Source organism: Lactuca virosa, chromosome 8 (assembly GCF_052849685.1).
Source record: "Lactuca virosa cultivar CGN04683 chromosome 8, Lactuca_virosa_CGN04683_v6, whole genome shotgun sequence".
Lineage (NCBI taxonomy): Eukaryota > Viridiplantae > Streptophyta > Magnoliopsida > Asterales > Asteraceae > Lactuca > Lactuca virosa.
In genome coordinates, this window is record NC_136433.1 from 154,821,711 (window position 1) to 154,832,794 (window position 11,084).

Consider the following 11,084-nt stretch of genomic DNA (forward strand, 5'->3'; position numbering starts at 1 on the left):
CGGAAAGACATATCGAGTTTCGAATTGACCTGGTTCCGGGTGCGGCTCCGATAGCCAAAGCACCGTATCGGTTGGCTCCTCCAGAGATGCAGGAGTTGTCTACGCAGCTGCAGGATCTGTTAGACAAGGGTTTCATCAGGCCGAGTAGTTCACCATGGGGAGCCCCGATCCTGTTCGTGAGGAAGAAGGATGGGTCGCACCGTATGTGCATAGATTACCGGGAGCTAAACAAGGTAACAGTGAACAACCGTTACCCACTCCCGCGGATAGACGATTTGTTTGACCAGCTTCAAGGAGCATCTTGGTTCTCCAAGATTGATCTACGGTCAGGATATCACCAGATGCGGGTCAGGGATGAGGATGTGCAGAAGACCGCTTTTAGGACCCTCTATGGTCATTATGAGTTTGTGGTGATTCCGTTCGGGCTCACCAACGCTCCAGTCGCGTTCATGGATCTCATGAACCGCGTATGCAGACCGATGTTGGATCGGTCTGTGATAGTATTCATTGATGACATCTTGGTTTATTCCAAGACTCAGGAGCAGCATGAGGAGCACCTGAGAGAGGTGCTGGAGACGCTGAGGAGGGAGAGACTGTTCGCGAAGTTCTCCAAGTGCGAGTTCTGGTTGCGCGAGGTGTAGTTCCTTGGTCACCTCGTCAACCAGAAGGGTATACTAGTAGATCCGGCCAAGATAAAGGTCGTGATGCAGTGGGAGGTCCCGAGGTCTCCAACTGAGATTCGGAGTTTCGTAGGACTGGTAGGGTACTACAGGAGATTCATCCAGGATTTCTCCAAGATAGCAGTTCCGCTCACCCGACTGACCAAGAAGTCGGTGGTGTTTCGCTGGGGGCCTGAGCAGCAGGCAGCATTTGAGACCCTCAGACAGAGATTGTGCGAGGCGCCGATTCTCACCCTGCCAGAGGGAGTAGAGGATTTTGTAGTTTACTGTGATGCTTCAATCATAGGTATGGGAGCAGTGTTGATGCAGCGAGGGCATGTGATAGCTTATGCCTCTAGACAGTTGAAGCCTCACGAGGCTAACTATCCGACGCACGATTTAGAGCTGGGGGCAGTGGTGTTCGCCCTCAAGATTTGGAGACATTACCTCTATGGGGTCTGCTGTATCATTTACACGGATCACAAGAGTTTGAGGTACCTCATGGATCAGCCGAATCTGAACATGAGGCAGCGCTGATGGTTAGACGTGGTAAAGGATTACGACTGTGAGATCCTTTATCATCCGGGCAAGGCCAACGTAGTGGCCGACGCCCTGAGCCGCAAGGCGGTAGCTGCCCCGATCAGGGATATTTGTCTGAGGATGACAGTGATTTCTCCATTGTTGGAGCAGATTAGAGAGGCACAGGTTGAGGGCCTGAAGGAGGAGAGGCAGAAGTGTGAGAGGATTGTTGGCCAAGTAGCTTCCTTTGACTATGACAGTCGAGGAATGTTGACCCTTCATGGGAGAGTTTGGGTACCTGTAACATCCGGATTCCCAGGTATCCTATTTTAAGTATTTTTATTGAATTTTAGAGGGGGGACTCGGCGAGTAGGCGCCCAGACTAGCCGAGTTGGATCGCGATGTGTTGGCCTGATTTAATGAAGGACTCGGCGAGTCCATTCGTGGACTCGGCGAGTCCATGCTGTTTAATGAAACCCTAATTCCTTGGGTTTGGGACCTAATTAAGGACCCTTATAGCCACCATTTGCGGCTACCAGACCCTTGAGAGAAACCCTAATAGTGCTTGAGCGTTTCAGAGAGAGAAGAAGCCATTATTGGACCTTTGTGGGTTGGTTTTGCAAGAAGAAGTTGATTCCAGCTTAGAGGAGGCCAAGGAGGTTGCACATCTGTGGTTTTCAAGCAAAGGGCATCATCTTTGAGGTAGCATATCGGTCCTCTTTCTGTTTTGTTAAAGAATCCATGGATCTAGGGTTTTCTATACCCTTTATTGGGATGATTTGTTGGAGATATGGTCCCTTATCATGTTTAGGCTTCAGATCTGGACCCATAGTGGTCCAAAGAACCTTATCCATCTTGCTTTATGATGAGATATGAAAGAAATGGACTTAGGATGTTGTATTTGGGGCTAAATCATCAAGTAGAGTCATTTGGACGTTGCATGAGTATCAAGTTCGAACCTTTACGTGTTTATTGAGCTTGGGAAGGTTAGATCTATGGATTAGAGGAACAGATCTGACCTCAGAAGGTCATTTGAGTGTGAGCATGGAATGAACTCGCCGAGTCCATGAGCAGACTCGACGAGTCGAGTCGGGTTGCCCCGCGACTCGCGACCTGTGACGACCCGTGGAGTATAAGGTTGACTCATCGAGTCAAGGGAGGACCAGGGGCGTAGAGGGCAGGCGTGTACTCGTCGAGTCACCCTAGTGCACTCGGCGAGTCGGGTCAAAGTTGACCGTTGACTTTCGTTGACCTTAGGGTTCTGGTCAAGGCTGATTCAGGAGAGTTCAGGGAAGGGTAGAATGGCCTTATACCCAGTCTGTAGAGATGAGATCATGAGAGAGTATTGATCGGGAATGTTATTTGAATAATAGGAGGAGGCTAAGTCGGGACGTTGAGCACGAGAGGTTATCCGACTTCATTGAGGTGAGTCTTCTCACTATACTGTACCTGGAAGGGTACCTATGTGTGACCGGAAGGTCTTGTATGCTATGATGTATGTGCTATATGCGTTTACGTGATATGTATGTGTTATGTATGCTATGAATGATAAGGACCGGAAGGTCAAGATGATATTTATGTATGTGCTATGTATGTTACGTATAGTAAGGACCGGAAGGTTGAGATGATACGGACCGGAAGGTCTACCGCGATTTGGGACGGAAGTCCCCTGAGACACATGGATCGGAAGATCCTACAGAGTTGTGGCCTGGAAAGGCGTATGTGGGGTATGTGGTATTTTGGGGAACTCACTAAGCGTTTATGCTTACAGTTGTTGTGTGATGTGTTTCAGGTACTAGCGAGGATCGCGGGAAGGCGTCGGCATGATCCGTACACACTTATGGAGTTTATGATATCGAGATCTTGGGACATGTTTTGTTATGTTAAAGTGGACACATTATGTTTTTATGATTATCGTGTGAATGAATGTATGTTTTTAAATGGAAAATTGTTTTGAAAAATTACGTTGTTACAAGTTGGTATCAGAGCCTTGGTTTGAGGGATTCGTGTGCATCTTCGGATGAATCTGAACTCAAACTGAGGAATTGAGGAAGTTTTTCATAAAATAAACAATTTTTCTAAAAGAGTAAAAGATTTTGAGAAAGGCAGAAGGAAGCAGTGTGTACGATCAGCCAGCGCCCGAACGGTGATTTCCCAAAATACCCTTACATTATGTGTTATGAGACATGTTATGATATGATATGCATGCTAGAGTTGACTAGGTATTCATATTAGGACTAGAGTGGCCTGATTTTGTGATGCCTTAGCCTAGGAAGGATTTTGCTGCTATGTGATGCTTGAGAGCGAGTAGGTAGCAGTGAGGAGCTGATGAGAGGTCTACCGAAGGGTAGCCTATGCCAGTGAGATATAGAGTACTTGTGATTTGGGATCCAAGGAGGAGGACTTAGGGTGAATACTGATGCGGTGTGGACGGTAGTATAGGGCCCGTACTACTGAAGACGCCGGAGCAGTGCGCACTCTAAGTAAGAATCCATTGGGTACCAAGGAACAAGTAGGGTTGAGTTATCGAGTGCGAGTATGCTCGAGCGAGTCTCTGATATTCTTATGTTGTATTTCAGAGACATCATGGTTGGGACACGCCACAGACCTGAGTCGAGCGGCGTGAGTAACAAGGAGCTTCGTCAGATGATCCACTATGAGGTGGCGGCGGCGATCAGGGCCGAGATTCCAGAGATGTTTGGGTCTATCAAGACCACACTCATTGAGACTTTCGATGAGCGGTACGCCGCGGTGACTGAGGTTGCTGCTGCTGCAGCTACTGCAGCTGTGGCTGCTGCCAAACCTCAGGGAGGTGACTCGTTGTTGCTTCGAGAGTTCAGCAACACGAAGCCACCAGATTTTGATGGGACGCAGGATCCGATCGCTGTGATGAGATGGATTGCTGATATCGAGGGATGCTTCTACACGTGTTCATGTCCGGAGCATCTGAGGGTACGGTTCGTGTTGAACCAGCTTCGCTTGGGAGCGAAGGATTGGTGGAAGTTCGTGACGGCAAGCTTCACTCTTGCAGAGATTTCAGCGGTGACCTGGGAGAGGTTCACCACCATGTTCAGAGACGAGTATGTTCCCCCGGTGGAGAGGGAACGGTTGGTACAGGAGTTCTTGACCCTCAAGCAGGGTACTGATTCGGTTACTGTGGTTACGAGGAAGTTTCATGAGAGGGCGGTGTTCTGCCCTGAGCAGGTGTCTACTGAGCAGGCACGTATGAGCCGGTATTTGGGTGTTTTGAGGAGGGATATACGGGAGTTCGTGTTGAGCTCGACTTACCAGACATTTGCTGAGCTCCAGGCAAATGCCCGGAAGAGGGAGATTGAGTTGGAGACTCAGGCCAGGGAGGAGGCCGAGTCTCAGAGGATAGATCGGCGGCCGGCACAGTCTCAGCCGGCAGCCAAGCGGGCCAAGTCCGCTGATACGAGATCTGGAGGCCAGAAGGGCCGCACTTGCGGAAAGTGCGGCAAGGGACATGATGGGGTCTGTCGATCGGGTGCTTGCTACAAATGTGGCAAGGAGGGGCATATCGCCAAGGATTGCCCCAAGGGATTTATGGTTTGCTTTCATTGCAACCAGACTGGCCATCGGAAGGCCGAGTGCCCGCAGTTACATCTGGGATCAGCACAGGGATCTGCCCCTGCTGCTAGGGTTACCGAGGTTCGGCCAGTGAAGGCCGAGGCACCGAAGGCTCGTGGGAGAGCTTTCTAGTTGACAGCGGAGGAGGTCCACGCAGCGCCCGATGTTGTAGCTGGGATGTATTCCTTATTTATTTATGTTATGTTGAGATATTGTGCTTATATGATGATATGCGTAGGTACTTTTCTTGTGAGTTCTGTACCTGCCTTAGTGTTATTTGACTCGGGTGTGAGTCTATCGTTTGTGTCGATACCGTTTAGTCGGCACATCAGTAGCAGGCGAGAGGCGTTGAGTCGACCTCTGCGAGTTTCCATAGCTGACGAGCGAGCGGTGTATGCTACGGAGGTGATACGAGGATGTGTACTCGAGATCTTCGGTGTTGAGTTACCGATAGATCTGGTCCCGATAGCGATGGGGGACGTGTGTTTCATAGTGGGCATGGATTGGTTGAGCCGATTTGGGGCTGTGATAGACTGCGAGCGACAGTTGGTGACGATACGAGACCCTAGTGGGGGAGTACTTACGGTGTACGGCGAGGGTACCCGATGTGGGTTAGCGTTCTGTTCGGCTGCCAGAGTGAGACAGAGTTTACAGCAGGGCTGCAGCGGGTTTGTAGCCTATGTGATGGACACACGAGAGGCCGCTGGGAGGCTGAGTTCGGTGGATGACGTTCCGATAGTGCGCGAATTCCCGGATGTTTTTCCCGAGGAGTTGTCGGGTGCGCCTCCCGAGAGGCAGGTAGAGTTCCGCATTGATTTGGTTCCGGGGGCAGCGCCTATCGCCAAGGCACCTTATCGCCTTGCGCCGCCAGAGATGTAGGAGTTATCCTCGCAGCTTCAGGAGCTGCTGGGGAAGGGGTTTATTCGACCGAGTAGCTCGCCATGGGGAGCGTCGATCCTTTTTGTCAAGAAAAAGGATGGTTCACACCGGATGTGTATTGATTACCGGGAGTTGAACAAGTTGACGGTCAAGAACCGTTATCCATTGCCGAGGATCGACGATTTGTTCGATCAGTTGCAGGGAGCATCTTGGTTCTCCAAGATCGATCTGAGGTCTGGATATCATCAGATGAGAGTGCGTGATGAGGATATCCAGAAGACGGCGTTCAGGACTCATTATGGGCATTACGAGTTCATGGTGATGCCTTTCGGGCTCACCAATGCACCAGCAGCGTTCATGGATCTCATGAACAGAGTGTGTCGACCAATGTTGGATCGTTCGATGATCGTGTTCATCGACGATATACTGGTGTATTCGAGATCTAGAGAGCAGCACGAGGAGCATCTGAGAGAGATTCTCGGGGTATTGAGGATGGAGAGGCTTTATGCCAAATTCTCCAAGTGCGAGTTTTGGTTACGGGAGGTCCAGTTCTTGGGGCATCTCGTCAACCAGGATGGGATTTTGGTCGATCCGGCCAAGATTGAGGCGGTTATGCGTTGGGAGGTGCCGAGATCTCCCACCGAGATCAGGAGTTTTCTGGGATTGGCCGGCTACTATCGGAGATTTATCTGAGATTTCTCCAAGATTGTCGTGCCTCTCACCAGGTTGACCCGGAAGGGTGTTGCTTTTTCATGGGGTCCGAAGCAGCAGACCTCGTTTGAGACACTTCACCAGAAGTTATGCGAAGCCCCTGTGTTAGCCCTCCCAGAAGGGATGGAGGATTTTGTGGTGTATTATGACGCATCGATATCGGGTTTGGGTGCTGTGCTTATGCAGAGAGGGCATGTGATAGCGTATGCATCGAGGCAGCTGAAGCCTCATGAGACGAGGTATCCCACCCACGATCTGGAGTTGGGGGCAGTGGTGTTCGCCCTCAAGATCTGGCGTCACTATTTGTATGGGGTTCGGTGTACCATATACACGGACCACAAGAGCTTGAAGTATTTGATGGATCAGCCCAATCTGAACATACGTCAGAGAAGATGGTTGGATGTGGTAAAGGATTATGATTGTGAGATCCTGTACCACCCGGGCAAAGCTAATGTGGTAGCCGATGCGCTGAGCCGTAGGGCGGAGAGTGCCCCGATTCGAGGCACTTGTATGAGGTTGACAGTGATGACCCTGGTGTTGGACACCATTCGGGAGGCCCAGGCAGAGGCCGTGATATCGGAGAACCGCAAGAGGGAGCGGGTGATCGGGCAGGTGCCCGAGTTCGTTACCGATAGTCGAGGGCTGATGACCTTTCAGGGTCGGATTTGGGTGCCGCATGCAGGCAGGGCACGTACCATTCTGATGGAGGAGGCGCATAGATCAAGGTTCTCGATCCATCCGGGGGCCACGAAGATGTATTTGGACCTGAAGAAAGATTATTGGTGGCCCTGTATGAAGAGGGATGCCGCGTGGTTTGTTGAGAGGTGCTTGACCTGTCGCAGGGTTAAGGCCGAGCACCAGCGTCCGCATGGCAAGTTGCAGCCGCTTGAGGTTCCCCAGTGGAAGTGGGAACAGATTTCCATGGATTTCATCACCAAATTGCCAAGGACCGCAAGGGGTGTCGATGCAATTTGGGTGATCGTCGACCGGCTGACGAAGAGCGCGCATTTTCTTGCTATCAGTGAGAGCTCTTCTGCTGAGAGGTTGGCAGAGTTGTATCTGAGAGAGGTGGTATCGCGTCATGGAGTACCGATCTCGATTGTGTCTGATCGAGATGTACGTTTCACTTCCAGGTTCTGGAAGAAGTTCCACGAGGAGTTGGGTACGAGATTGCATTTCAGTACCGCCTACCACCCACAGACGGACGGGCAGAGTAAGCGGACGATTCAGACGCTCAAGGACATGCTTCGAGCATGTGAGTTGGACTTCGGGGGAAGTTGGGACACGTACTTGCCGTTGGCTGAGTTCTCCTACAACAACAGCCACCATACTAGTATTGGCATGCCTCCCTTCGAGTTGTTGTATGGGAGGAGTGTCGGACTCCCATTTGCTGGGGAGAGGTAGGGCAGCGCGTGATGGGTAGCACTGAGATAGTGCTTCAGACGACAGAGCAGATACAGCAGGTTAGACAGAGGTTACTGACGGCTCAGATTCGTCAGAAGAGTTATGCGGATCGGCGACGATCCGAGCTGGAGTTCCAGGTGGGAGACTTCGTACTCCTGAAAGTATCTCATTGGAAAGGAGTGATCCGATTCAGGAAGAGGGGCAAGCTGGGGCCCCGGTACATCGGTCCATTCAGGGTGACCGCGAGGGTGGGCAAGGTAGCATATCGGTTAGAGCTACCTGCGGAGTTGAGCCAGATTCATGATACCTTCCACGTGTCCCAGTTGAGGAAGTGTATAGCCGACGAGTCGGCGATGGTACCACTGGAGGATATTCAGGTGGATGCGAGCCTGAATTATGCAGAGAGGCCAATCGCGATCCGGGATCGGAAGATCAAGGTTCTGAGGAACAAGGAGGTGTCACTGAGGCAGGTCCAGTGGCAACATCGGAAAGGGTCCGAGCTGACCTGGGAGCCGGAGTTGGAGATGCAGGAGCAGCATCCAGAGTTGTTTGTCGAGCAGGACTTCGAGGGCGAAGTCTGATCCTAATGGGGGAGAATTGTAACATCCGGATTCCCAGGTATCCTATTTTAAGTATTTTTATTGAATTTTAGAGGGGGGACTCGGCGAGTAGGCGCCCAGACTCGCCGAGTTGGATCGCGATGTGTTGGCCTGATTTAATGAAGGACTCGGCGAGTCCATTCGTGGACTCGGCGAGTCCACGCTGTTTAATGAAACCCTAATTCCTCGGGTTTGGGACCTATTTAAGGACCCTTATAGCCACCATTTGCGGCTACCAGACCCTTGAGAGAAACCCTAATAGTGCTTGAGAGTTTCAGAGAGAGAAGAAGCCATTATTGGACCTTTGTGGGTTGGTTTTGCAAGAAGAAGTTGATTCCAGCTTAGAGGAGGCCAAGGAGGTTGCACATCTGTGGTTTTCAAGCAAAGGGCATCATCTTTGAGGTAGCATATTGGTCCTCTTTCTGTTTTGTTAAAGAATCCATGGATCTAGGGTTTTCTATACCCTTTATTGGGATGATTTGTTGGAGATATGGTCCCTTATCATGTTTAGGCTTCAGATCTGGACCCATAGTGGTCCAGAAAACCTTATCCATCTTGCTTTATGATGAGATATGAAAGAAATGGACTTAGGATGTTGTATTTGGGGGTAAATCATCAAGTAGAGTCATTTGGACGTTGCATGAGTATCAAGTTCGAACCTTTACGTGTTTATTGAGCTTGGGAAGGTTAGATCTATGGATTAGAGGAACAGATCTGACCTCAGAAGGTCATTTGAGTGTGAGCATGGAATGAACTCGCCGAGTCCATAAGCAGACTCGACGAGTCGAGTCGGGTTGCCCCAGGACTCGCGACCTGTGACGACCCGTGGAGTATAAGGTTGGCTCAGCGAGTCAAGGGAGGACCAGGGGCGTAGAGGGCAGGCGTGTACTCGCCGAGTCACCCTAGTGCACTCGGCGAGTCGGGTCAAAGTTGACCATTGACTTTCGTTGACCTTAGGGTTCTGGTCAAGGCTGATTCAGGAGAGTTCAGGGAAGGGTAGAATGGCCTTATACCCAGTCTGTAGAGATGAGATCATGAGAGAGTATTGATCGGGAATGTTATTTGAATAATAGGAGGAGGCTAAGTCGGGACATTGAGCACGAGAGGTTATCCGACTTCATTGAGGTGAGTCTTCTCACTATACTGTACCTGGAAGGGTACCTATGTGTGACCGGAAGGTCTTGTATGCTATGATGTATGTGCTATATGCGTTTACGTGATATGTATGTGTTATGTATGCTATGAATGATAAGGACCGGAAGGTCAAGATGATATGTATGTATGTGCTATGTATGTTACGTATAGTAAGGACCGGAAGGTTGAGATGATATGGACCGGAAGGTCAAGAGGGTACGGACCGGAAGGTCTACCGGGATTTGGGACGGAAGTCCCCTGAGACACATGGATCGGAAGATCCTACAGAGTTGTGGCCTGGAAAGGCGTATGTGGGGTATGTGGTATTTTGGGGAACTCACTAAGCGTTTATGCTTACAGTTGTTGTGTGATGTGTTTCAGGTACTAGCGAGGATCGCGGGAAGGCGTCGGCATGATCCGTACACACTTATGGAGTTTATGATATCGAGATATTGGGACATGTTTTGTTATGTTAAAGTGGACACATTATGTTTTTATGATTATCGTGTGAATGAATGTATGTTTTTAAATGGAAAATTGTTTTGAAAAATTACGTTGTTACAGTACCGTACTGGGGAGGAGTACGGCAAGTACTGATGGATGAGGCCCACAAGTCTCGGTTGTCCATCCACCCGGGGACGATAAAGATGTACAGAGATCTTCGACCTGATTATTGGTGGCCCTGCATGAAGCGATACGTAGCTTGGTATGTGGAGAGATGCCTGGCCTGTAGGAAGGTCAAGGCGGAACATCAGAGGCCCCACGGCAAGATGCAGCCGTTAGACATTCCTGTGTGGAAATGGGAGGATATCACTATGGATTTCATCACTAAGCTTCCCAGGACCGCACGTGGAGTTGATTCAATTTGGGTCATAGTGGATCGGCTGACCAAGAGCGCGAATTTCATACCGATTCAGGAGAGCACATCGGCCGAAAAGTTACCCGATATTTATGTGCGCGAGGTAGTGGCACGGCACGGAGTGCCTGTATCAGTAGTATCAGATCGAGACGTCCGGTTCACTTCCAGGTTTTGGAAGCGGTTTCATGACGATATGGGGACTCGTCTTCACTTCAGCACCGCTTTCCACCCTCAGACGGACGGGCAGAGCGAGAGGACGATTCAGACTCTCGAGGACATGCTGTGGGCATGTGTTCTAGATTTTGGTGGCAGTTGGGATACGTATCTTCCATTAGCGGAATTTTCGTATAACAACAGTTACCACGCCAGTATTGACCGCCCTCCTTTCGAGATGCTTTACGGGAGGAAGTGTAGGACCCCGATTTCTTGGGGCGAGGTCGGTCAGAGGGTCATTGGGAGCACTGAGGTGGTGCTCAAGACCACAGAGTTGATCCAGCAGGTCCGTAGCAGACTGCAGACTGCGCAGAGTCGACAGAAGAGTTACGCCGACAGGAGGCGTTCAGACTTGGAGTTTCAGGTGGGTGATATGGTCCTCCTGAAAGTGTCACCCTGGAAGGGTGTTATCAGATTTCGAAAGAGGGGCAAACTCGGCCCCAGATTCATTGGTCCGTTTAGGGTTTTGGCCCGGGTGGGTCGGGTTGCTTATCGGTTAGATCTTCTAGCAGAGCTCAG